This window comes from Mesoplodon mirus, assembly GCF_964341445.2.
Source record: "Mesoplodon mirus genome assembly, chromosome: 19".
NCBI lineage: Eukaryota > Metazoa > Chordata > Mammalia > Artiodactyla > Ziphiidae > Mesoplodon > Mesoplodon mirus.
The window spans coordinates 27,090,657-27,115,710 of NC_138995.1; the positions used below are offsets into that span (position 1 = coordinate 27,090,657).

At 51.0% G+C, this 25,054-nt stretch overlaps 1 protein-coding gene across 3 annotated transcripts in view; it reads right to left on the reverse strand.

Moving 5' to 3' along the window:
* The window catches only part of NDRG4 (NDRG family member 4), a 94,929-nt gene that overhangs the window by 23,368 nt on the left and 46,507 nt on the right, over positions 1 to 25,054 (reverse strand). The window lies entirely within an intron of this gene.

The window sequence follows — 25,054 nt, forward strand, 5'->3', positions numbered from 1 at the left end:
CCATCCCCGGACCCCCGGTTCCCAAGCGCAGGCCCAGCTCTGCGCTTCACCCGGGCCGCAAGTCTCCGTCTGCACGACTCGCCTGCTTGGCTCAGGGAAGGTCATTGTACTATTTGGTCTTAAAAGTTAAAACATGTTTCCTGCCACCCCCCCAAAAAAAGGAAGAAAGAAGGAAGGGGGGGATAAGGAAGGAAGAAAGGGAGGGAGGGAGGAAGGAGGGAAGGAAGAAAGAAAATAAAGAGGAAAAGAAAAGCAAGGCGACACAATACAGGATGACCCTTGAATAATTTCAAGTAAACTGCATTTATTAAGAAACAGAGGGACAAGTGTGGGGGAGCCAAACACAGGGTCGGAAGCCCCCTGTGGTCAGAAGTGGACAGTGGGCTCTGGGAGGACACAGAGGAAGAGAGCTGAGGGCCGTCCTGAGTGCCTAGAAGGACAGGCCTGGGTGAGGATGGCTCTGAGAGGGGAGAAGGGAGGGCCTGGCAGTGTGGCAGGCAGAGTTGCATTGAAGGTGCTGGTCATGACGTACCACCAGCAGGGAGGGATGACACAGTGACCACTCAACCCACAGCCTCCAGGCAGAGGGGCCCAGACCCTAATGGCTGCGTGTTCGTGGGAGACCCCGGGCCTCTGAACCTCAGGAGAGGAACGGATCATATGTGCACGTGTGTGTTTGGAGGATCCAGTGGTGGGGGAAGGCAGACAGAGGGTGCCAGGACCCCACAATCTGTCTATCTAGCCTGGCACTGCCATTCCTTACTTGGATTTCAGGATGGCACAAATCATAATGCACCAAGAGAAACACTAGGCAAGGATGTGAGCTGGAAATTCGTAAAAGAATTACAACTGGCCAGTAAATACATGGGAAAATGTTAAAGCTCACTAGAAGTCAAAGATATCCTTTCTTTTTTTTGCCAATGGAATTGGCAACATTTGCAGCGCTGGCAAAGATGCACCCAAACTGGCACTTTTCTTATACTGCTTGTGAGTGTATAAATTGGTACATCTTTCTGGAGGGCAGTTTTACAGAATGAATTAAGATCCTTTAAAAGGTTCTTACTCTTGGACTCCACAATCTTCTCCCTGGGAGAAATTTCCTAAGGAAACCAGAGAGGGCACCTAATGATTTATCTGTAACAATGTTCACCACCGTGCCATTTATAATCCAAAAAAACCCCCCAAACAAGCTAAAAAAGCTAAATGTCCATAAGTAGGGCACTAGACAAACTATGGGTAAATAACTTGTAAAAGATTATTTAATAACATGGTAAAATGCTTGTGTTGTAATAGATTTTTTTAAAGCAGTTATAAAACATACAGTATTATCCAAATTATGAGAAATATGAATAGTTCCATAAAAAAGCCTGGGAGGCTTTTCACAAAGTTAACAGGCATTATCCCTGGGTGAAGGACTGAAAATTAGGGTCTACAGTCTGAAATCAGGAAAAAACAATATTTAAAACTGTTTGTAGGTCATTAACAATTCTTTATTCTTGCAAAGCACTTCACACCTCCCAAGGTACTTTTCTGTGCTATTAGATTTCACCCTGATGGGAAGTGCGATGAGGTAAACCAAGGCTGAGAGAGGTTCCACGGCACGCGCAGATGGGGCCAGGCCTGGAAATGGGGTCTTTGGATCCTTAGCCTGTTCCAGTGCTCGCTCCGTAACACCACGGCGGCCTGACCTGGAAGGATGGCTTCCTATCCGTCCTCCCATCCTCCCTCCCACCCCTCAGACTTTCCCTTCTGCCCTAAAAGGCTGACAGTCCCACTAGCTGGTTGGTCAGAAGATGCACCCCCAGCCCTGCCCACCCCTGCTCCTTTGGCTTCTCCCTGTGGAAGCCCTAGTGACTGGGGAGTCAGCGCAGTGGCTTCCTGGGACCCAAGGGCACATGGCCTTGGATGGGATCCATTGCTGTGGCAGGGAGGTCCTGAGACCAGATTGTAGCTCCAGACCCTGTCTGGGCTTCCTTCCATCCTGTCAGAAGCAGGAAGCATCAGCCCTCCAGAATGTTAACAAAGACGGTGCCTTGTAATTGCATGGGGGTCCCCTCCTGAGTCTAGTTTGGGTTGAGACGTGCTGGGGCTGGGCTGGGAGCCGCTGGCCACTCAGGCCTCCGGGAAGGTTAATCCAGAGCTGTGCAGCCCCCCTGGGAGAGCCTTGTCCCCAGCATGAAGAGGCCAGGCAGGGAGGCCCCTGTGCACCCAGGTACCCAGGTCCCTGCACCTTAGTGCCATGCTGGAGCTCTCGGTTCCCAGCGGCTTCTGGGGAAACCAGCTAACACAACACAGACGGGCTGTATTTTTAGAAAGGCGTCCTCTCCCCTCTCCCCCACTTTCTCTTCCACCCTTTCTGACGTCTGCACACTCATCCATCCATCCATCCGGGTGGGCCACCCTGGAAAACTCTTCTCCCATTAGGGCCTTTTTAGCTGCCAACCCCCCTGAATACTGAATTCAATTAAATGCTTCAGCAGCACTGGGGTGTCCCCGCCCTCTCTCAGGCCTGTTATGAAACCACAGTGGAGACCATCCTCCCCAAGGATGGTTCTATTAAAAGGGCTGAGAGTGGGCAGCGCAGGGACAGATGGGCTGTGATGAGGGGGTGGCGGGGAAGGGGGCTGCAGAGAGAAACCTCATAATCCAGAGAGCTGGGGATATCTCAGCCTGTGGAAAACGGGGACAGCCCAGGGCCCAGCAGGTGATGTGGGGCTCGGGAACAGAGGCCGGAGGGGATACTCCCACAGGGTGGTGGCAGACGAGTTTCTTCCTAAGAAAGTTATGATTTTAAAAAAAGCAGCTACATGATGTTACAAGAAAATGAGATTCCCATCAAATCCGTATATTGTATGCCTGAAACTTATACAATGTTATATGTCAACTGTATCTCAATAAAGCCGGAAAAAATTTTTCAGAAAAAGAGCGTGAATGTGTTTGTAAATATTCTGGCATCCCCTGGCCCTGAGAAGGTTTTTAAATGTGTTACTTACTTCTCTAATCATGACAATTGCTATAAAATAAAGTTTAGAAAAATAAAAAAAAAGAGAGCGTGAGATTCCTATCAACAGAGCATGAGATTCCTATCAACCACCCACAAGGAAGCCTGAGTCAGGTTTGTCAGGAATCAGGGAGCACAAGGCAAATGGGGTGCAAGATCCCAGGGGTCTGTGAAGCAACAGCAAGGGACCTTTTCACTTTGCCTTTTTCCCCCTCTTGATCCCAGATTCTCTAAAGGCAACACAGAGTGTTAAAACCAAATGGGTCTGGGGTGAATTCCAGCCCTCAGCTTCTCAGTGGTCCGGCCTAGAGTCACTGGAATTTCTTCTGTATCACTCACTGCCTAGCTTTATTTTGGGCAGATCACTAAGAGGATTGCTTATCTGCAAAATGGGAGTGGTAGCCTTCCTCTGGCCACCTCAGAGAGCTTTGAGGTACAACAGAGACGACAGATAGAAACATGCTTTTTAAATGGAAGATTTCTGTACCCATTTGGATGGGACAAAAATAACATAAGTGACTGGGGTCCTCCTAACCTTCCTTTGCCTACTTAAGACAACCCTGGAGTTTCTTTTTCTCTTGTCTCCTATTTAAGGGAGGGTTCATACCTGCTGGCGGGGAGGCTCCGCTGATGTTTCAATAAAGGGACGGGAAAGGGATGAGGGAGAGAAAGCCCGGCTCTTTGGCTGGGTGACAGAAAGGAGCTCCCGAGCAGCGCAGCGTGAATGTGGGTGGATTCTTTATGAGGAACTGCATTTCTTTTCAATTACTTTTGGTTGCTGATTTGTGCGTCATTAAATGTGATCCTATGCTGTGATTCAATTACTTTTGGTTGCTGATTCGTGCTTCTTTAAATGTGATTCTATCCTGGGCCACGTGATCCCTCACACTTATTAGGGTTAAAAATATAAACAATTACTATGATCATTCCTGAGCCTTGTCAATAAGTGCTTCAATTTAATTGACCAGTGGCAGTTACACAACCTATGGAATGAGGCAACTGTTGAGTGGGAGCACCGCTCAGCAGTAGTAGGGGGCGTTTGAAAATACACGTGGAGATTTTGGGTTGTCTCAGCAACTGGGGGCTCCTACAGCATTTAGTACCCGGGAGCCAGAGGCGAGGAAGGTTGTGTGGGGACAGTGCTGCCCAGCCAAGCATCGCTCCCCACCCCAAAACACCCAGACCTGTCCCCCCAAGAAATGCAAGAGCTGAAGGTAAAGGAAGGCCAGACATCAACAGGGTAAAGTTAGCACATGCAGGCGAACCAGACCTTGTGGGACAGGGGGAAACCAAACTGTAAAAGCGAAAGGGCTGTGGAATGGCTTTTTTTTTAACCACAGGAGTGAGGGGGCCTCTTGGCAGGTCACGGTCAAGGTCTTGGTCCAAGATGCCCTGTGGATGGTGCACTCCTGAAAGTCCTGGCTATGAGGCCCCGTCATTACAAGAAAAGCCGCGAGCAAATGGAACAGGGAGCACAGCCAACCTGGCTTGGCCAGCTCTGCTCTGGGGGAGGGGTCTGCGCCACAGATTAAGAACGATGTCGCTCAGGGCAGGCAGACGACTCACGTTCAAGCCTGAGCACCTGAGGTCCTTCCACCCACACCACGCCAGCCCTGTGGTTTGAAAAGAAGCCCCAGAACTCAGGGACCCCAGAAATCAGAAACTCAACTTCCAACGGCGCTATGTTGAGGGTTTAGAGCCTCCGGGTAGCTGGCCCCTCATATCACTCTCCCTGTCCCGATCCTGACCGCAGAGGGTTGGGACAGCACTGGGGGTATAGGGCTGGGATGGGGACTAGACCTTTCCTCAGCATCCCCATCTCACAGGTGAGACAAAAACAGGTGCAAGTCCCCTGGTGGCTGATCCAGGAAGGGACCCCAGAGCCTGTGCTCTTAAACCCTACTCTACACAGATTCTGTCTCCCCAAGTACACAGCCCAACAGAAGGGTGCAGGGAACATCATCTTTTGTTCTGGCCCAGCCTACATTTCCTCTCTCGTTACAGCCCCTTAATTTAGGCCCAACCTGACCACTTCTCCTGCTTTTTTCTTGATTTGGGCCTATGAATTCCTATCCTATCTCCCCGCAGCCACTGCAACCCTGCCGACACACACACACACACACACACACACACACACACACACACACACACACACACACACACACACACACACACACACACACACACACACACACACACACACACACACACACACACACACACACACACACACACACACACACACCCCTACACCTTAAGGCAGCCATAGTTGGATTCTGACACTCAGAGCTAAGGACCCCCAGCTGACTCAGTAGGTCCATTCGACCCACGGGAAGCACACGCCTTTGTTCATGCCGTTCCTTCTGCCTGAAATAACTTTCCCTGTCACATCCCTACAACCACAACAATAATGACAAAAACGATTGTTAATATTTTCTGACACTTGATATGTTTTTGTTGAATGAGGTGGAGTGAAGGAATGCTTCTTCACCCGGACTGCAAAGTACTAAACGACTGATAACATTCAGCGTTGGTGAGCTTGTGGGGAAATGGCACATACTCTCATACACTGTTGACTCGACTGCAGTGGGTTCACCTTCATCTGGAGGGCGAGTTGGTAGTTTGTAAAAATGCAAATATCTATCAACTTTGCAACTATATCTCTAGATATTTATCCTACAGAAAAACACTAAAAGGCTGTGCACAGGGATGCTCACTGCAGCACTCTCTGGAATAGGAAAAAACTGAAAACAACCCAAACAAACGTCAGGAGACTGGTTAAATAAACCATGGCACATCTACACCCCAGAGCACCATGCAGCTATTTTAAAAATAAGGCAGCTCCACTCAAACAGATAGCGAAAGCATTCTAAAATATGCAGTTAAGAGAAAAAGGAATGCCACAGAATAATAAGTATAAATAAATAAGCCCATTTATGTAAAAAATACATGCATCAAACAGGTACATATATTTGCAAATTAAAAAAAAAAAAGTCCTCAAATGAATCAGGGTAACTGTAATGCTCACCTCTGGAGAAGGATATGGGTTTGGAAGGGTCTAAAAGGAGACTTTATTCTACACAGCAGACATTATCAAATCTAAGATACCATCAATTATAGCTGACACTAACATTTTATGTACCAAAAGGAAGGAAAAAACACTGCCAATTAAATTAAGGCATAATACTGTCCCCTACCTTTTAACTTTTTATTTTGAAATAATTACAAATTTAGAAAAATCAAAGAAAAAACAAAGCACAGAAACTTCCCATATACCTTTCACTCAGCTTCCCCTAATGTCACCATGCTACAGAACCTTAATACAATTAGAGAAACCAGGAAAGAAAATACTGATACAATATGGTGAAGTAATCTGCAAACCTGAGATGAATTCCACCAGTTTTCCCAATAGTCTCCCAGTCCAGGATGCCACATTGCACAGAGTTGTCATGTAGTCTCCTCCAATCAGGGCCAGTGCCTCAGTCTGTCTTTTATGATGTTGACACTTGAAAAATACTGATTAGTTAAATCTGTAGAATGTCCCTCAGTTTGGGTTTGTCTGTTGTTTTCTTATGATTAGACCAAGGTTATGCATTTTTAGTCTTTTTTTTTTTTGGCGGTACGCGGGCCTCTCACTGTTGTGGCCTCTCCCGCTGCGGAGCACAGGCTCCGGATGCGCAGGCTCAGTGGCCATGGCTCACGGGCCCAGCCACTCTGCGGCATGTGGGATCCTCCCGGACCGGGGCACGAACCCGCGTCCCCTGCATCGGCAGGCGGACTCTCAACCACTGCGCCACCAGGGAAGCCCCGGTTATGCATTTTTAGTAAGAATACAGCAGAAGAGATGTGCCCTTGTCATTGTACCATTTTATGGGGTACATGATGTCAATCTGTTTTATTATCGGGGATAAGCTTGATCGCCCAATTCAGGTGGTGTCTGCCAGGTTTCTCCAGTATAAAGTTACTATTTTTCCCTTTGTAATTAATACGTATCTCGTGGGAAGATACTTTGAGACTACGCAGACATCCTGTTTCTCATCATACTTTCGCCCACTAATTTTAGCAACCATGGATGATGCTTGCCTACAGTTATTACTGTGGTATTTGCTTAATGATAATTTTCTATTTCCATCGTCTCTTCTATATTTATTAACTGGAATTCTCCTCGAAGAAAAAGAGCTGTCCTTTCTTCTCCATCTACTTATTTATTCAATTACTTATTTTATTCTATGGGTTATAATCAATTTCTATTATTACTTTATTGTTCTGATTGTGCCAGATTTGGCCATTGGGAGTTCCTTCAAGCTGGCTCTTGGGTCCTTTCACCATGCGCCCATCATTTTTTTGAGTTGTTTCTAATTTTCTAGCCCTATATGATGTTCCAAACTCACCTTGCATTTTTTCTGCCTCAATCACTCACACTCACACACACACACACTCTATATGTATCTGTATATCTATTAAAAGTCTGGAATTTATACTGATACCTCTAATTCCAATTCAACACCTCTCAGTTTATTCTAACTTCTTTATTTGTAATTGTTTTTCTTCCACAGTGAGAAACCTGGTTCTCATTATCCCCAATATTTTTATTTGTTCACTGCTAGTATACACACAAAGTAATTTCAGAACTGCTACTCACATAATGAGTTCTTACCATTCAGAACTTTGGGGACTTTATTTTTTTAATATTTTATTCTTTTAGACTTAGACCCAAAAATTTTTTTAATATTTATTTATTTATTTAGCTGTGCCGGGTCTTAGTTGCAGCACGCAGGATCTTCGTCTCTCTGTGCAGGATCTTTTAGTTGCGGCATGTGGGATTTTTTAGCTGCGGCATGCGGGGTCTTTAGTTGCAGCATATGGGGTCTTTAGTTGCAGCATGTTGGATCTAGTTTCCTGACCAGGGATCGAACCTGGGCCCCCGGCTTTGGGAGTGCGGAGTCTTAGCCACTGGACCACCAGGGAAGTCCCAGACCCAAATTTTTAAAAGCATCTATCACTCTTGTAAATTCTTTTTTTTTTAATTGAAGTATAGTTGCTTACAACACTTGTAAATTCTTAAAAAGGAAAATACAAGTGAAATAAGCTGTGTCAGGTCTTCCTAAAACTTCTTCACATTCAGGGTCCAATGCCTCCAAATCACTCCGTCTTGAAGTTGTTGCTGGCTGTGCTTTTCCATGAAGTCCCAGCTCCTCTGACATTAAGATCATCTGTGGTGCAGCATTTTCCAAGAGTGCTCCACTACTGATTCCAGGATTTCTCTCCAAGCAGCAAATTTTGGTGTACATGTGATAGCAAGGACAGTAGTCCTGGTGCCCACCTCACCAACAGAGACTGTATTTTAGAGATGTTATGAAAAAAAGGTGCATCTTAGAGTTGCCATAACATAGCTCTTTTTTTTTTTTTTTTTTGCGGCACGCGGGCCTCTCACTGCTGTGGTCTCTCCCGTTGCGGAGTACAGGCTCTGGATGCGCAGGCTCAGCGGCCATGGCTCACAGGCCTAGCTGCTCCACAGCATGTGGGATCTTCCCGGACCGGGGCACGAACCCGTGTCCCCTGCATCGGCAGGCAGACTCTCAACCACTGCGCCACCAGGAAAGCCCAACATAGCTCTTTTATAAAACTTTCTTCTGTTGAGGCACAGCACCAATGTGTGAACTCTGTTTCTGTACACACGTGGTTCCAGGTATTAAACGCAGACATAATAAGCCTACAATCCCCAGACCAAGGGCAAGGGCAGACAGAACTGGAATCCCAACAACACACTCCATGTGAGCAGCTTCTGTACGGAGCCAGTAAAGAGTCCTACTGGGGCAGCGACTGTTAATTGTCCCCCAATACCTGTGCTCCTCTTCTTTAAGAATAGATCCCCAAATTTTAGACCAACAGGTAGACAATGGGAATAAAGCCTATTTATGACCATGTGACAACAATCAGCCAGTTAGATGTAAGTGGAAGCATGTGACTTTGAGGTAATGCTCTTAAAGGGAGGAGACATGTCATTCTTCAACCTTTCCTTCCTCCTGCTGGCTGGAATATAGATGTGATGGTGGGAGCTTGACAGCCATTTTGGACCCTGAGGCTGGATACTAAAGGTGGCAGAGTGGCAATATAGAAGTCTAGGTTCCTGAGAATCATGAAGTCATAATTCTGGATGGCCTATCTCTAGACTCTGCTTGTGAAAGAGGGAAACACACTTTTATCTTGTTTAATCTATTTTTTAATTGAGGTATAGTTGATTTATAATATTGTGTTAGTTTTAGGTGTTGAGCAAAGTGATTCAGCTTTATATATATATATATATTTCAGATGTTTTTCCCATATAGGTCATTACAGAGTATTGAGTAGAATACCCTGTGCTATACAGTAGGTCCTTGTTTATCTATTTTATATATAGTAGCATGTATCTATACTTTGTGTATCCCAAATTCCTATTTTATCCCTCCCCCCACTTTCCCCTTTGGTAACCATAAGTTTATTTTCTATGTCTGTGAGTCTGTTTCTGTTTTGTTGTTTAATCTATTATTATCGTGGGTTTTCTGTCACAAGTCATTGAAGCTAATCTAAACTTGGGACAATTTTCTTGGAGACTCAGCCCAAGATGCTAAAGGAACTCAAAGAAAAGGAATAGGACGGGGCTTGCCCAAGGGGACACAGGGTAATTCTAGGGCTGATCCAGAGCCTACAGCCTCCTCTCTGCAGTGAGCAGCACCCTCGCTTCAAGGAGTGAGCCAGCCCCTTCCAGCACACAGTAACTGCATCAACACGAGTAACTAGGACCCACATTCAAAAGTTAAAAAGCTCAGTTTGGCACTTTGGGCCACAAATTCTCCAGTTTCTTTAACACAGGTGCCTCAGTTCAGTCCTGTATCTTTGCCTAATTTGGCAAATGTCCCAGAAGCAAAGATACACCTGTCCTGTATCTTTGTGCAAGGTTCAAAGGGGTAAGCCGAGGCAACAAGCCTCCTCCAGCTCGGAGGTCTGCAACGTGGTCTGCAGGAAAGAGAGAGCCCGAAGGAGCAGCTTTCTTACTGGGTATTTCTCTCCTGGAAAGCCCCCTTTCCCTCTGAATTGCCTCACATATTCGTGTTTTGAAGAACAGCACTCACCTGGCAGAGAAGCACCCACTCCAAGCAACTCCCAGGGTCTTCCTGCCTGACATCTGATGTCTGCAGAAGGGGGGCCCTGCTCAACCCCAGGCCATTTCTTCTCATAACAGCACCTGGTTGTGGAAATGCCACCCCTGCCCCATCCTCAGTCCATGTGGTACAGGGATGAACCACACCCCCAGGGGCGGCCAGGGGCGGTCAAGTGCCCCAGGCCTAAGTCCTTCCTTCCTTCCTTCCTTCCTTCACTCACTCACCAGATATTGATTGAGCAGCTACTATGTGCCAGGCACTATGCTAGGTACCAGAGATAAAAGATTGATCATTACAGACAAAAAGTCCTACCTTTGTGGAACTTTCAGGGGAGGGGGTAGGCAAACAATCAACAAATCTAAGTAAATATACAGTGTGTCAGACATGCCAGGTGCACAAGGAAGCAATGTCACAGAAGGGGAAAGAGCATGGGGCTGGGGGCTGCGATCTGAAACAGGGTGTAAGGGCAGGCCTCACTGAGAAGGTGACCAGAGCAAAGACGTGGAGGAGGTGAGGGAGGGGGCCTTGTGGATGCCTGGAAGAGCGCTCAGGGCAGAGGGAATAGCAAGCGCTAAGGCTGTGAGGCAGGGGTTTGCCTGGCGTGTCCAGGTGGATGTGAGGAAGCCAGCGTGGCTGGAGCAGAGTGAGTTGGGGGAGACAAGGAGGAACGAGGACCAAGAGGGAAGAGCAGAGGCATCAGATCACATTTCGTCTAAAAGGTTGTTAGAAAAACTCTGGCTTTTCCTGAGTGAGGTGCCTTGGAGGGTTTTGAGCAGCGGGATGATGTGACAGGATTTCCATGTTCTATGTGTAGAACAGACCTAGGGGGTGAGGGTGGAAACAGGGAGACCAGTCACTGTATTAATCCGGGAGAGAGATGCTGATGGCCGTTGTGGAGGTGGTGAGAAGTCCTCAGGTTCTGGGTATGTTCTGAGGGTAGCTCCAGGGGGGAGCTGCGGATGGATCAGCTGTGGGGTATGAGAGAGAGAAGAGTCAAGGGTGATTTGGTTTTGTCCTGAGCCACTGGAGGGAGAGAGTTGCCATTTATGAGTCCGGAAGACCTTGGTAAAAAGAGGTGGGGGGAAAGCCCAGGCGGTTAGCTTAGACCTGAGTCAGGTGGGGCTACAAATGGCAGGTGGTTATAAGAGTCTGCACTTCAGGGGACAGTCTAGGACTGGAGACATCACCACACAGACAATGTTTGAACGCATGAGACTAGATGAGGTCAGTTAGGGAGTGAGTGAGGACAGAGAAGCGGTCCCAGGATGAGCCCTAGAGAAAGGAGATGAGGAGAAAGCAGCAGAGAGTGTGCAGGAACAGCTGGAGAGGTAGGAGCGGGGTGCGGAAACCGAGTGGACACACTGCATTTGGTTTCAGAGACAGTTTAGGGAGGGGTGTGGGTTCCAATCAGGGCAAGGCCTTTGCTGGAATATTTGAGAAGCTCTTTGCTGGGGTTATCAGGAGGATGGTATGTGAGCCAGCAGCCATTCTGCCACCACGAGGAAGGGACTGACTTGGGACGAAACCAACCCAAAGAATGGAACTGATAGGAGTGGGGGAGAGAGAGAAACAGAGCCTGATGGCCTTCAGTGGCCCTAGGTCCACTGTGCTGCATAGACACCCTAGTTTCCCTTGTGTCAGTCTAAGTTCAGTTTCTGTCACTTGCAACCAAGAGACCTAACACAACATCTAAGGTCTTTTCACCTGCATGGTCCAGAGGGGCCAAGCAAAGCCCAGCACCCACCCCCATGTCTGGCAATCACACAGGGTAGCCAGGCCTGGGTGTGGGATCAGAGGGCTCATGGGCTTGGAGGCAGGGCTTCCCTACCACACTTGAATGGCAACACCACGGTCCACTCTGGCAGTTCAGGCCTTTTCCAACCCAGGCACTTCCATCAGGTGAATCCAAAGATGCAATGGTAAAAAGAAGCCCCAGAACATTCTGGGGCCTATGGTCCTCCTGGATGACCACCTCAGATTGCAGGGGACCTCCAGGCCACCCCTGACCACTGTCCCTCTCTGCCCTGTCCCAGTATGCTGGGTTCACAGCAAACACTTTGGAGCTGGCAGGGGCTTTGGGAGCAGCAGGCTTAGAACACTCGCTTGATGGACGAGGAACAGGGGGTATGCTCAGGTGGGACAGGCCAGGATTCTCACTTGCCCAGGACTGGAGCATCTCCAGGCACACAGTGCCTGCCATGCACTGCCCCCAACGCGTGAACTGAAAAAACATCTCAGTCCTCAAAGGTACTGGTTACAGGGATTAAGACGTATGGTCATCCTGGTTGGAGTATAACTTTCATCTGTGGTTTGGAGTTTAAAGTACCTGAGGATTAAGGAAAGTGGAAGGGTGTGCCATGAAAGCTTTTCTGTGACGACACAGAGACCAGGTTTATAGTAGGTGAGCAGAAGCTCACGTCCTACCAATGCTTGGGTGACGCTCTCCTGCTTACAAAATAGTCATGATGTCTCCCCGGCTGATCCTCAGGACTGTTCTGTGGGCTCAGCCAGGCTCAGCCCAAGGTCAAACAGCCAGGGCCTGACCAGAAGCAGGTCTCCAGACCCCAAGCCTACGGCCACGGGGCCAGCCTCTACGGCGGCTGAGGCACCGGGTTGGATCTGCATGCACCCCAGCATTGGTTTCCAGGCGCTGCTCTAACAAATCACCACAACCTTGGTGGCTTCAAACAAGACATCTATTGTCTTACACTTCTGGAGGTCAGAAGTCCAAAATCAGTGGCCCTGAGCTGAAATCAAGGTATTGGCAGGACCACTCTCCCTCTGGAGGTTCTGGGGGAGAATGTGTTCTCCCGCCTTCTCCAGCTTCTAGAGCTGTGTTCCTTGCATTCCTTGACTCGTGCCCCCTTCCTCCATCTACAAGGCCAGCAGTGGGAGCAAGTGAAGCGTCTTGCTGCAGACGTTACATCACCTTCTTCTTCTGTGGTTGCATCTCCCTCTGGCTCCCATTATAGGAATACATGTGGTTGCATTTAGGGCTCACCTGGATAATCCACAATTATCTCCCCATCTCCAGATCCTTAACTTAATAATGACAACTGCAAAGTCTCTTTTGTCATACAAAGTAACGTTCACAGGTTCTAGGAATTAGGATCTGAGTATGTTTGGGGGCCATAATTCAGCCTAGCACACCTGTACACACGCACACGCACACCCCAAGCCCTTGCAGCCCTCACTTTGTCTGTATCCTCTTCCCTATAAACATGGAAAGCCAACTTCAATACCCATGGTGAATGACTCTTCCTCTCTCAAGTTTTCCAAGAACACACCCTCCCAACAACCCCGGAATTCAGCTCTCCTTCAGAATTCCTGTAGGAATTCTGGTTTCATCAGAACCCCAGCGCTTAGCACTTTCCCCTGTACGTGTGTTAATTTTTCTTTTTTAAAAATAGAACTTGAATTTCACGCAATGCACATTCACTGAGAAAAGTCAGAAAAGCAAAAGAGCAAAAAGAAATAAAATCACATACAATCCTAGTAACCAGAGGAAACCACTGTTACCATTTTTGCTTATCTCCTTTCATTTTCAGTGCTAATAATCTATACACTGAAAAAAAGGTTTTTGTTTTTTTAAACTGAAACATATTTTGGACTCTGGAGCCAGATAACCTGGTGCAAATTTCAGCCAGTTACTTGCCATCTGTGTGACCTTAAGCAAGTTACTTAACCTGTGCTTCAGTTTCCTCATCTGTTAAAAGGAGGAAATAATGGCACATACCTCTTAGGGTTGTTATGATGCTGAGTTAACATACAGAAAGTGCTTAGGACTGTGCCTGGCACATGACAAATGCCATGTAAGTGTGAGCTGTCATCAGGCTATTACATGTATATAAGGAGACATCTGTTCAGGTGGGTAAATAACTTTTGGTAGAATAATTCACAGCTGCCTGGGGTTCCCTGGTTTGAATGCACTCCTGTTTATTTAACCTCCCCTACTGTTGGGCATTTAGGTTGTTTCCAGTTTTTTTTCTCCTCTTCTATAAACAACTATGGGATAACATCCTTGAACAAACACCTCTGAACACATCTTTATTTTTTCCTAAAAATTCAACTGCTGAGTCACAGATCATACATATTTTTAAGGTTTTGATACAACATTGCCAACTCGCCCTTCATAAAAGTTGCACCAGCGGAACAGCTTGCCCCTCTCCCCCACACCCCGCTTAACGAACTGCTCCCTTCTCCCCTCTTCCTGCAGGCCACGTGTCCCCGCACACCTATCTCTCGCAGTGCCCCAGCGAAGCAGTGAAGTTTACTAAAAATGGATGAACTGGAAATGAGGATTCAGGGTCCTATTTTCAGCCTCCTGGGGTAAATCAAAGGCTCCGTTTCCCCCACATATAAATATATGGGTCAACACACCTGCCAACGATCAAACACTATTTAAATACACATTCCATGCATTAAAATGATACCAAAATTCCCGACTGAACTGGCAAAAGGCTTGCTTTCTAATCACACATCAAGTATATTTCTAAAAATTTCCAACATCTAATACTGAGGCTCCCAAGGGACTATTTCAGAGCCCTCAATCTGCCATTTTAGAGCTCTGACTCTGAACCATCTTGGAGACAGACCGTTGGAGTATAAATGCACAAAAACCATCACCTTTCTACTTGCAAACAGACGAATGTCCCACTTTTCCCCATCTCACGAAGAAATAAAAAAAGGCACTGAGAGTCTGCCCTCTGGGGACTCTACAGGGAGCTTGTGTGTGGGCAGCACAGAGCCCTGGGCTCCTTCTTACCACGCTAACGAGGAAGGGCCTTTATTCCCATTTTATTGACAAGAAGACTGAGGCTGAGAGAAATTAAGAATTTGCTCGGGAGCTGACAAGTGGAGAGGAAACCCTGAAATTCACATCCTCTGATTCCCAAATCCCTGCCCTCCCTACACCGGAAAACTCTGTAAAGGCGTCTGGAACTCTAAGTGCCGGCCGCCTAAGCATTGCTCACCTGTGAAGGAACGGCCCCTTCCTCTCTCTGGAACAAAAAGACATGTTCGGGCTGCGCGTGACAACTCATGGGCATCCTTCCAGCCCTGTAAGTGAGGAGTACCTGGCTTTGTCCACCTGGGGTCAGAACTGTGGATGTCCGGCCAGCAGGGCCCAACCCCAGATGCCATGCCTCACCTTGTCCCAGGTGACGGGAACCTGAGGCCGAAGCAGGGTCCCCCAGAGACACATCTCAGGGAGGCCTGGATTGTGTGGAGAACCCAGAGGAGGAACTAGAACTTCCCTGAGGAAGGGAATCCGATGACTGGAGCACAGGGGGAAGGGGAGGAGACTCCAGGACACAGAGAAGGCAGCTCGGGGACAACAGCCCTACACCTGCCATTTGCTGCCTGCCTGCCAGATGCTGCTCTCAACGTTTTACATACATACAGTCTCACACCTGTAGGGGAGGTACCACAACGAACCTATTTCACAGATGAGGAAAGTGAAATGCAGAGCAGCTATGAGACTGGCCCGGAGCCAGGCAATTAGAAATGCATGGGGGGACTTCCCTGGTGGTCCAGTGGTTAAGACTCCGTGCTTCCAGTGCACAGGGTGTGGGTCAGGGAACTAAAATCCCACATGCTGTGTGGAGAAGGAAGGAAGGAAGCCGGGAAAGCGAACATGAAAGATTAAAAAAAAAATAAAAAAAAAATAAAAAAAAAATGCATGGGATGGTTCAGGGCTCAGGACTCAGGTTTGAAACCCAGCTCCACCTCTCCTGAGCCACAGGACGTGAGGCAGAGACTGACCTCATTGGTAAATGATCATGATGATAAAATGGGAGAACGTGAAAACTATAAACAGCTAAATAAACATGAGTTTAACCAAAGGTTCAGTGAAATAATTTCCTAATGCTGGTGTGGGGCAGGGAGTTGGAGACCTCTAAGAAATCATCCTGGGGCTTCCCTGGTGGCGCAGTGGTTGAGAGTCCGCCGGCCAATTCAGGGGACATGGGTTCGTGCCCTGGTCTGGGAGGATTCCTACATGCCGCAGAGCAGCTGGGCCCGTGAGCCATGGCCGCTGAGCCTGCGCGTCCGGAGCCTGTGCTCCGCAACGGGAGAAGCCACAACAGTGAGAGGCCCCCGTACCGCAAAAAAAAAAAAAAAAAGAAATCATCCTGGAGACGTTGCTGAGCCTGGACTCAGTCAACAACTACTGAGCACCTGCTGTATGCCACCACAATAAACCAGCCACCACCTTGTGACCTGCTCATCATCCAACAGAGGAGATGGGTCAAAAATCTCACAGATGCACGTGACACGGATAAAGTGGGTGGAGATAGATCCAAACTTCCTCGTGGCCAGCCAGCCAGCGCAGCTGGACTCCTCCATCACAGGGACAGCCAAGACCAAGGAACCTTAGGGGAGATGAAGCCCACGAGGTGCCCACCAGGGCCAGGCCCCATCCGGGTGTGTCACCTGTACTATCTCAGTGAGCCTCACGCCAGCTCTCAGAGGGAGGGGTCAACATTCCCATCTCTAAGATGAGAAAACTGAAGTCAGGGAGGTTAAGCAACTTATCTGAAATCACACGGCTGGCCAGTACTGGGGCTGGGATTTGAACCCAAATTAGTGCGACGAGGAAGAGGATGGGAGGCAGCTGGAGAAAGAGGGAAGGCTGGAAAAACCACTGTGACGCGGCTGGGAGGGATGACCTGTCTCCCAGGGCCTGGTGAGAGGTGCAGTGGGAGTCCAAGACTGATGATAGTGACCGGGGGAGTCCTGTTCCAGCCTGGCCAGGGGTCTAGAGAGCCTGCGAGAACCGGGCAAGTCTGTCTGATGAGGGAGGAGGGGACCTGACCCATGTACCCAGAAGACGAGGGTACACTGTATTGGGACCCCAAAGCCTGGACCCCCGTTGCAGCCCTCACACATGTCTCCCACGAACACTCCTCCTCCAGGCCCTTCTGGGGTTGGAAGAGGAGAAGGGGAAGGATCTAGGAGTTCTGTCCTGCACGCAGGGCTCTAAAAACCCACTGGGTAGGACTTCCCTGGTGGCGCAGTGGTTGAGAGTCCGCCTGCCGATGCAGGGGACACGGGTTCATGCCCTGGTCCAGGAAGATCCCACATGCCGCGGAGCGGCTGGGCCCGTGAGCCATGGCCGCTGAGCCTGTGTGTCCGGAGCCTGTGCTCCACAACGGGAGAGGCCACAACAGTGAGAGGCCCACGTACCGCAAAAAAACAAAAAAAAAGAAACCCACTGGGTGGTGAAAACTTTCCCTCGGTGGGGGTGGGGGTGGGGATTAACAAGTTCAGCAGCTGTTGTAGTTCCCTTTGAAGTCAGGAGGACTGGCCTGCCTCAGGTGAGCTCTACAAGGCAAGATGGCAAGGGATTGGGGGAGGGGGGTGCCAGCCGCACGGCTAACTGGGCTCAGATCTCGTGCTTCTGAGCACCTGGCCAGTGTTTCCAGCGCTCCAGGAACAGCGCCCACCTTCTCTTCCCTCCGAGCTTGGCATGAGCCAAGGAGTGGCCACTATTACTTGAACACGTACTCACAGCCCGAAACTTCACCCAACCCCCAGCCCACCCCATCCCACACATTCCAGGCCCTCCAGCCTCCGCTTCACGTTACATCACTCCCAGTTCAAGCCTCTCTCACATCCCAGGGCCTCTGCGTATGCTGGTCCGTCCATCCTTCAGCCTGGAATGCCACCTCCCACTCCGTTAGTAGAAATTCTGTCTTTTAGGGTCCAGTTCAAATGCTGCCACGTGCTCAAATCTATCTGCTCTCCTCCTGCCCACCCCCCCTCAGACTCCAACCTGTTTCCTGAGTGTGTCCCCACACTGCTGCCCCCTTCCCTTTCTTGTAACAGGGCTCCCGTGCTGTTCCCTTGCACTAGATGGTAAGGTTCTCCAAGTCAGGGATCAAACCTCCCAGGTGCCAGGGGACGATTTCTGGAATCCATGTGTCCATCCAGTACACATTGATTGAGCACCTCTACAGCCCAGGACCTGGTGGGATCTGGACTTCCCAACTGTTTCCCTTTCTCAGCCCCCATCCTCCTGTCTAGGCCTCTCCACAGCTCTCCCTTGGGGAGACCACAGAAGCCACCTGTACTGTGTGCCCTTCCCGCCTGGGAGAGTGTCTCCACCCTTCAGACCCCTGGCCCCTGTCCCGCCTGCTCTTCTGGGCAGACCCAGTGTCCTCTGTTATCTCCAGCCACAGCACCCACGATATGGTTTCCAGTGGGGTGTCTGGCCATTCCTTCACAGGGGCCCCAAGGCTGAAGTTTCCCAGTCACCAGGGCCCAATCTGGCTTCCTACTTTCCTGGCTACTTGGCCTCTACTCCGAGCAAGTAACTTCTCCTCCCAGGGAGAGGTGCTCAGATTCTCACGGGGAGCAGGAACTCAGAGGCCCGCGGCAGAGGTCCTGCTGGGAGCCCAGGAAGCTCCTTTCTTGGGGGGACTGAGTGACACTGATTGAAGGGCAGGGGCTCTAAGCTCTCTTTCCCTTTTTGGGGACCTGCCTAGAGCTTGACTAGTCGGAGACTCCAGGGGGCCAGTCCTCGAACGCGCGCCCCTGCGGCAAGCGCCCTACCCACCCGAACGCCGGGCCCTTCAGAGAGCAAAGCCGAGCAGGGCACCGCCCCAAGTCCTCTCCCGGGGCCGGGCTCCGCACAGGAACCCGCAGCGCACAAGCTAGGACTTAGCTGGTATCTGCACCCCCTCCTCCTGCTCGAACCCGAGCCACCCCAAACCCGCGGCCACCGCCACCAAGCCCCGCTCCAACTCGGAAAGTAGCGGGCAGCAAGGGCCGCGCGGAGGGGCGGCGGCGGGGAGAGGCCGGCGGTACCTGTCAGCAGCTCGATCTTGTATCCCAGCACCTTCATGTCTGCGCCCCGCGCTGCCCGGCTCGGGGTTGCGCGCTCAGCCGAGCAGGGGAGAGGAGCGCGGGAGGCGAGGAGGGAAACAGCAGGAGAGCGAGAAGCGAAGCAGGAAGAGCAGCCGGGAGCCGGGAGAGCTCTCACCGCCCCCAACGCCGCGCTCCCCCCTCCAAACAGGTTTAAAAAAATCCACCAATTGCACTGCCGCGCACCCCTCAAAGGCGCCCGCCGCCACCTGGTCCGGGTGAACTCCGGGAGGCTGAGAAAGCGCGCGGGGTGGGTGCGGGTGACACTCTGGGAGGCAGCGGGAGTGGGCCCCTGTGCCCGCCGCCCAAACAAAGAGGCCAGGCCGCCCCCGATGTCGCGATCAGGGAGGCGCGGGTGGCCGCGGGGCCGTGGCCCTGGGGGTCCGCACCTCTGGCCGGGAAGGCGAGGAGGAAGAGCCCGAGCGGGGCGGAGTGGGCTGAGGGGGGGTGCCGTCCTCATAGGCGAAGTGTGGCCTGGCGACAAGGCGGCCCGCTCGCAGGGATATGCGCCGGGGCGGGGGGCCGGCCGCGGCCGCAGTGGCCGGGGAATGGGCGGGAGATGGGTCTCGGGGCGCCGCCGACTCACCTAGGGTGAGGCGAGCAAGACAGACACGCAGGCGGGGAGCCGGGCCTCTGCGCTGCTGCAGCCAACGCGCGGGTGCAGGTGCAGGCAGCGCCCGGCCCCTCTGCAGAGCCGCCGAGGCTGGGGGCAGGGGCCGGGCCGGGGGTGGTGCGCCGCGGGGGGCGTGCCCACGTGGGCGCGGGGAGCGTGGGCGCTTGGCCCGGGTGCTGGGCCGGGCCTGGGGGCTGGACCCGGGAGGCGGTTCTGCGCGCTCGGCTTCCGCCTCCCGCTGCGGCTGGAGCGCCCAGTGGGCGGGCGAGCTAGACCCCCGGACACCCGAACCTAGCGGAGACCCCAGGTCGATGGGCCTGCTCCTCACCTCCTGCAGGCGCCTGGAGGAAGGGTCCCCCGCTGCTCGGAGTGCGCCGGGGGCGGTGGGAGGCCCCGCCTGCGCCGCCAGTCCCCTGGTTGCCGCGTGGCGTCGGGCTCCCGCGGGAGGGAGCGGTCTCTGCCCCAGTCTTTGTTTAGATTCCCCAGGAGCCCGGAGCACCCCCTCCCCCGCCCCTGTCGCCGGCTGGGAGCTGCTGGGGAAAAGCCCTGGGGGGTTGGGAAGAGCCAGGCTCTGAGGGGGATTTGGGTCGTCGTCACCCGTTTTCAGAGCCCTAGGGTTTCCTTGGGGAACTCATGCGGGAGTGACTCCAGGCCGAGGTGTCCTGGGCCCTCTCCCCGCGCCCCCCTCCCCTGCCGAATGTGGCGAGGTCCCTGCTCGCCTCCACTCACCCTCCATTATCTGAGGGAGCAGGAAAGGAAACTGGGGATCCCTTTGGTGCTCAGGCTCACTCTGGTCAGGCCCAGTGACGTTGCTCTCACCTGTTACCCCAAAAGAGGGAACACCAAAGTTCCTGGATGGAGTCCTACTGTAGGGAGAATGGAAATGTGATGACCTGAAAAAATGTACTTGGGCAAGACAGCTCAAGAGGAGGGCTCCTGGAGATGGGGTTCTATTCAGGCTCTGCCACTGACCTTGGGCGGGGCTCTGCCTTTCCGGTGCAGAGTGACTGTGTTGGACCAGGTCATCTGGGAGGTAGGTCCGGGATGGTGCGGGCTGAGACGTCAAGAGGATCCTTCAGTGCGTCTCCCCCTTCACTGGACCTTTAACTGGGCTGGTTTGTAATGAGGTCCCAGCTTTCCCTCAGCTCCAGGCTTCCGTGGAAGCTACTATGACTTTGAATTAACCGACTCTGCAACGTTTAGGAAGCTGGTAAGATTTGGTGGCCCCAGATGGGGTGCACATTCCTGCTTGGGGTGCAGTATATAAACTGCACAGAAGGCAGCAAGCTTGGGTTCTCCTTACAACTCTGGGGCTCACCTTGGGGAAATCCTTGCCTCTCAGTTTCCTCCTTTGTAAAGGGTTGATGAGGGGAGGTGGTGAGAGAGTAAACCTCTACATCCAAAACATCCAGGAAACTGGTTCTACATATACAAGTCTGGAACCAGTCCTTAAGAGCACAGGCTGGTTCTATAATTTCCTGGCTGTGTGACTTATTCTCTCTGAGGCTTCATGTTATACGCTGTAAAATTGGGATGATGCTGACCTCAGAGGGCTCCTAAGAATTAAATGATGGCATAAAATGCTTAGCGCAGTGCCAGACACATGGTTGAAGTGCTCAATAAATAGTCCTTGTGGTTACTGATGATAAAACTGTTATCACTGCATTACAGATTCTTTCAGGCTTTTCTGAATTCTATCCTTTCCAATAATTTCAGGCCTGGTTATTGAATAAAACTAACTGTTGATGTTCTAGTAACATAATTCATGAGGCCTAGCCTGTTCTGAATTGGAGTACAGGCCCCAGGAGGATGTAAAAGGCTGCCTAATAAGAGCTTTGACACTGTGACACATCTGCACACAGACAGATCTGTGTGTGGAATGGTGTCTGCCACAGACTTGAACTAATGTAGACAAATCCATCTGGTTTAGATAATTCATGAACCCCAAGTGGGCATTTGGGGGGGTTAGGTTGAGGATTTAAACCCCTAAAAAGTAAAGCTTTAATAGATGATGAAGCAATGTGATTGTGAAAACACTGCCCTACCAGGGAGCTATTGCATCAAGAAAAGGTACTTAGGGGACTTCCCTGGTGGCGCAGTGGTTAAGAATCCTCCTGCCAATGCAGAGGACACAGGTTCGAGCCCTGGTCTGGGAATATCCCACGTGCCGCGGAGCAAATAAGCCCATGTGCCACAACTACTGAAGCCCTTGCGCCTAGAGCCCATGCTCCACAACAAGAGAAGCCACCGCAATGAGAAGCCCTTGCACCGCAACGAAGAGTAGCCCCCGCTCGCTGCAACTAGAGAAAGCCTGCGTGCAGCAACAAGACCCAACATGGCCATAAATAAATAAATAAATTTATTAAAAAAAAAAGAAAAGAAAAGGTGCTTAGGACTTCCCTGGTGGTGCAGTGGCTAAGAATCCGCCTGCCAATGCAGGGGACACGGGTTCGATCCCTGGCCCAGGAAGATCCCACATGCCGTGGAGCAACTAAGCCTGTGCACCACAACTACTCAGCCTGCGCTCTAGAGCCCGCGCGCCACAACTACTGAAGCCTGTGCACCTAGAGCCCGTGCTCCTCAACAAGAGAAGTCACCGCAATGAGAAGCCCGTGCACCGCAACGAAGAGTAGCCTCCACTTGCCACAACTAGAGAAAGCCCGCACGGAGCAACGAAGATCCAACACAGCCAAAAACAAATAAACAAAATAAATAAATTTATTTTAAAAAAAAAAAGGTACTCGGGATAGGCAGGGAGGGAGGCCCTGACCCCTTCTGGAGGAGTCAGTCATGCTGGGCAGAGGATCCCAGCTGAGTCAGCAGAAGCACAAGTTCTCAGTTCCTTCTGCTCCGGGGCTCTTCTTCATCCCTTTGAGGGAGGCAGGGTGTTTGGGGCAGGCTGGGTGGCAGGGTTTTTAACAGAGGAAAGCCAAGCGTGGCAGATGGCCAAGCTGTTGGCTGGGACAGGGGGCCTCCAAGTCACATCCCTCAAGCCTTGCTCCTCATTACCTGAAAGATGCTGCGAAAGTTGTTGCCCTCTCTGGACTGCCCTTTTCCCATTTGTAAACCAGGGAGGAGACTGGCCTGTACCTCAGCTAGAGACGAGACCCAGCCTGTCTGAACATCTCTTTGGGCCTTCATTTCCCCATCCGGAAACTCAGGCTACCGAATCAGTCTGGGTGACTGCAGGAAACAGAAACCTACTCTGTCTGATTTAAGCAAAACAGGGCTTTGTTAAAAGGATGGTGGGCAGCCCTCGGGATCTCAGGAGCCAGGCCCAACCCTGTAGCCTTGGTCTGGTGTCAAAACCACTGCTGCCGTCCCCGGGAACAGATGCTGCAGCCAGCACCGCCCCTGGGCAGGGACACGGGGTGCTGGCATCAGGACCATGGCTGCCTCTGAAGCCAGAGTGGCTGCTGCTGCCACTGCCACACTGTCACCAGAATGGACTTGGTATGGTCTCGGCTTGTTCGTGTCACCAGTTTCTGATTCAGAGTCAGGAATGTGATGTCTGATTGGAGATGCCTGTAAAAGGGACTCTGTCAAAGCTTCAAGGGAGGCTGGGAAAAATGTGTTTTCAGTTCCTCTAGTAGGAGGTGGACTCCGCCTCATAGGAAGGGCATGTCAGACGCTGGTGGCCAAAAGAGTGGCCAGTGCCCACTTCAGATAATAATGGACTTGTTGTGAAACTGCTGTGAGATGACACACATGGGCACTTAACTCGGAGCCTGGCATGGAGGGAACACGCCATCCCGGGTCACTGAGTCATATCACACTGCAAGTCTACAGTGTCAAGTGGTGATGCTCCTACATCCTTTACTCTTTGATTTTTCAGCAGGTGAAAGACAAAAGGACCTTGAGAACAGTATGGCTTGCTGCCCTTCCAGATGCAGAGGCAGCTCCGGTCCCTTTGCCAGGAGGACAGGTGACTGGGTTTTTCCACTGTGGTGATGAATTGGGCTGAGTCACCGTTCCTCTCCAGTCCCCTTGTGACCATGACTGGGAGCAAGTGAAAAGAAGCAGCAGGTGGGGTCAGGGGTGCAGGGGAGCCTGGGGCCATCGAAGCTCCCTCTGTTAGCAGGGGGAGTTTGAGCAGGAACTGTCGCCCCGTCCCCACTAACACTCCCCGCTCACTAATGATGAGTAAGATGGCCTCAGAGAGAGAAGAGAGGATCCTTTCTCTTCTTTTATAGGCTTGGTTGAGTGCCTCTTTGGTGCCAAGCCCTGTGCTGAGTGCACTGGAGAACCAGAGCAGACCAGGCGCTGACCTTGCCTTTCAGGTTTGTGCACCAACGGAGGAAACCACCTCAGAGTGCCATAATCTGGGTACTGGGCGGACTCTGCTAACATGTGCAATTGAGGTTACTGTGCAGTACACGGGGGCCCTAGAGGGGTCAGCAAGGGCTTCATGGAGGTAGAGGCATCTGAGCTTGCAGAGAGGTGGAAGGTCAGCAGATGGAGGTAGAAGAGAGGGTGTTTGGGGCAGAGCATCCATCCATCCACCCTACAGTGGGTCAGCTAGGCCCCATGCTAAGCTCAGGGAGGCACAGAGCTGAGCATGTTGCAGCCCTGACCTCTGACAGGAGCTCCTGCATTTAGGTGGAGAAGGCTGGGTGTGCGTGAGCAGATGGTGAGGAAGCTGGAATGAGCAAGTAGGCAGCGGTGAGTGCCTGGTCTCAGGCTGCCTCTGGAATTTCACCAGCCACCAGATTATCTGCTCCCTGCTCCTGGGCCACCCTGGACCACGCAGTGGCTATGCTGCCACCCCCTTTCTCCCATAACATGTTAAGACCCTCCCCCTTCAGCGCCTGCCCTTTGCTCTCCAGGGAACTCCAGACACCCCACTCTGTCCTCCCCGATCCAGGAGGACAGCAGAACCTCCTCCAGTTCCCTTTGAGAATCCTTCTACCTCCCCTGGAAGCTTTACCAGACACATGGAGCCCCAGTATGTGCTGAGTCCAGGCAAGGGGTAGGTCTGATAATATAATTTTAAAATTCCAATAGTCATATATGCTCAATGCAGAAAACTCAATGCAGAGGAAAAAATTAAAATCACTCATAATTCCATTGCCTAAAGATAACCAGTGTTAACATGTTAACATTGGGGCAGAGGGGAGGGGTATGTCCTTCGGCATTTTGTGTGTGTGTGTGTGTGTGTTCCCCCCAAGGAATCATACTGCACATATTTTTGCCACTCAATTTTTTTTCACTTGCCAGTATATCATGAACACTTACCCTGATAAAAACTATTCTTCTGCAACGTAATGATAATAGCTGCACTGTACTGTGTGGATGCTTCATTATTCTCTTAGCCGATCCCATAGTGTTGGGCATTTAGGATGTTTCCAATTTTGCATTGTTGGAAACAGTGTTGCTAGCAATTTACCCCAAGATGCTGCTTTGCCCACATCTCTTGGATGACCTCCTAAGGCC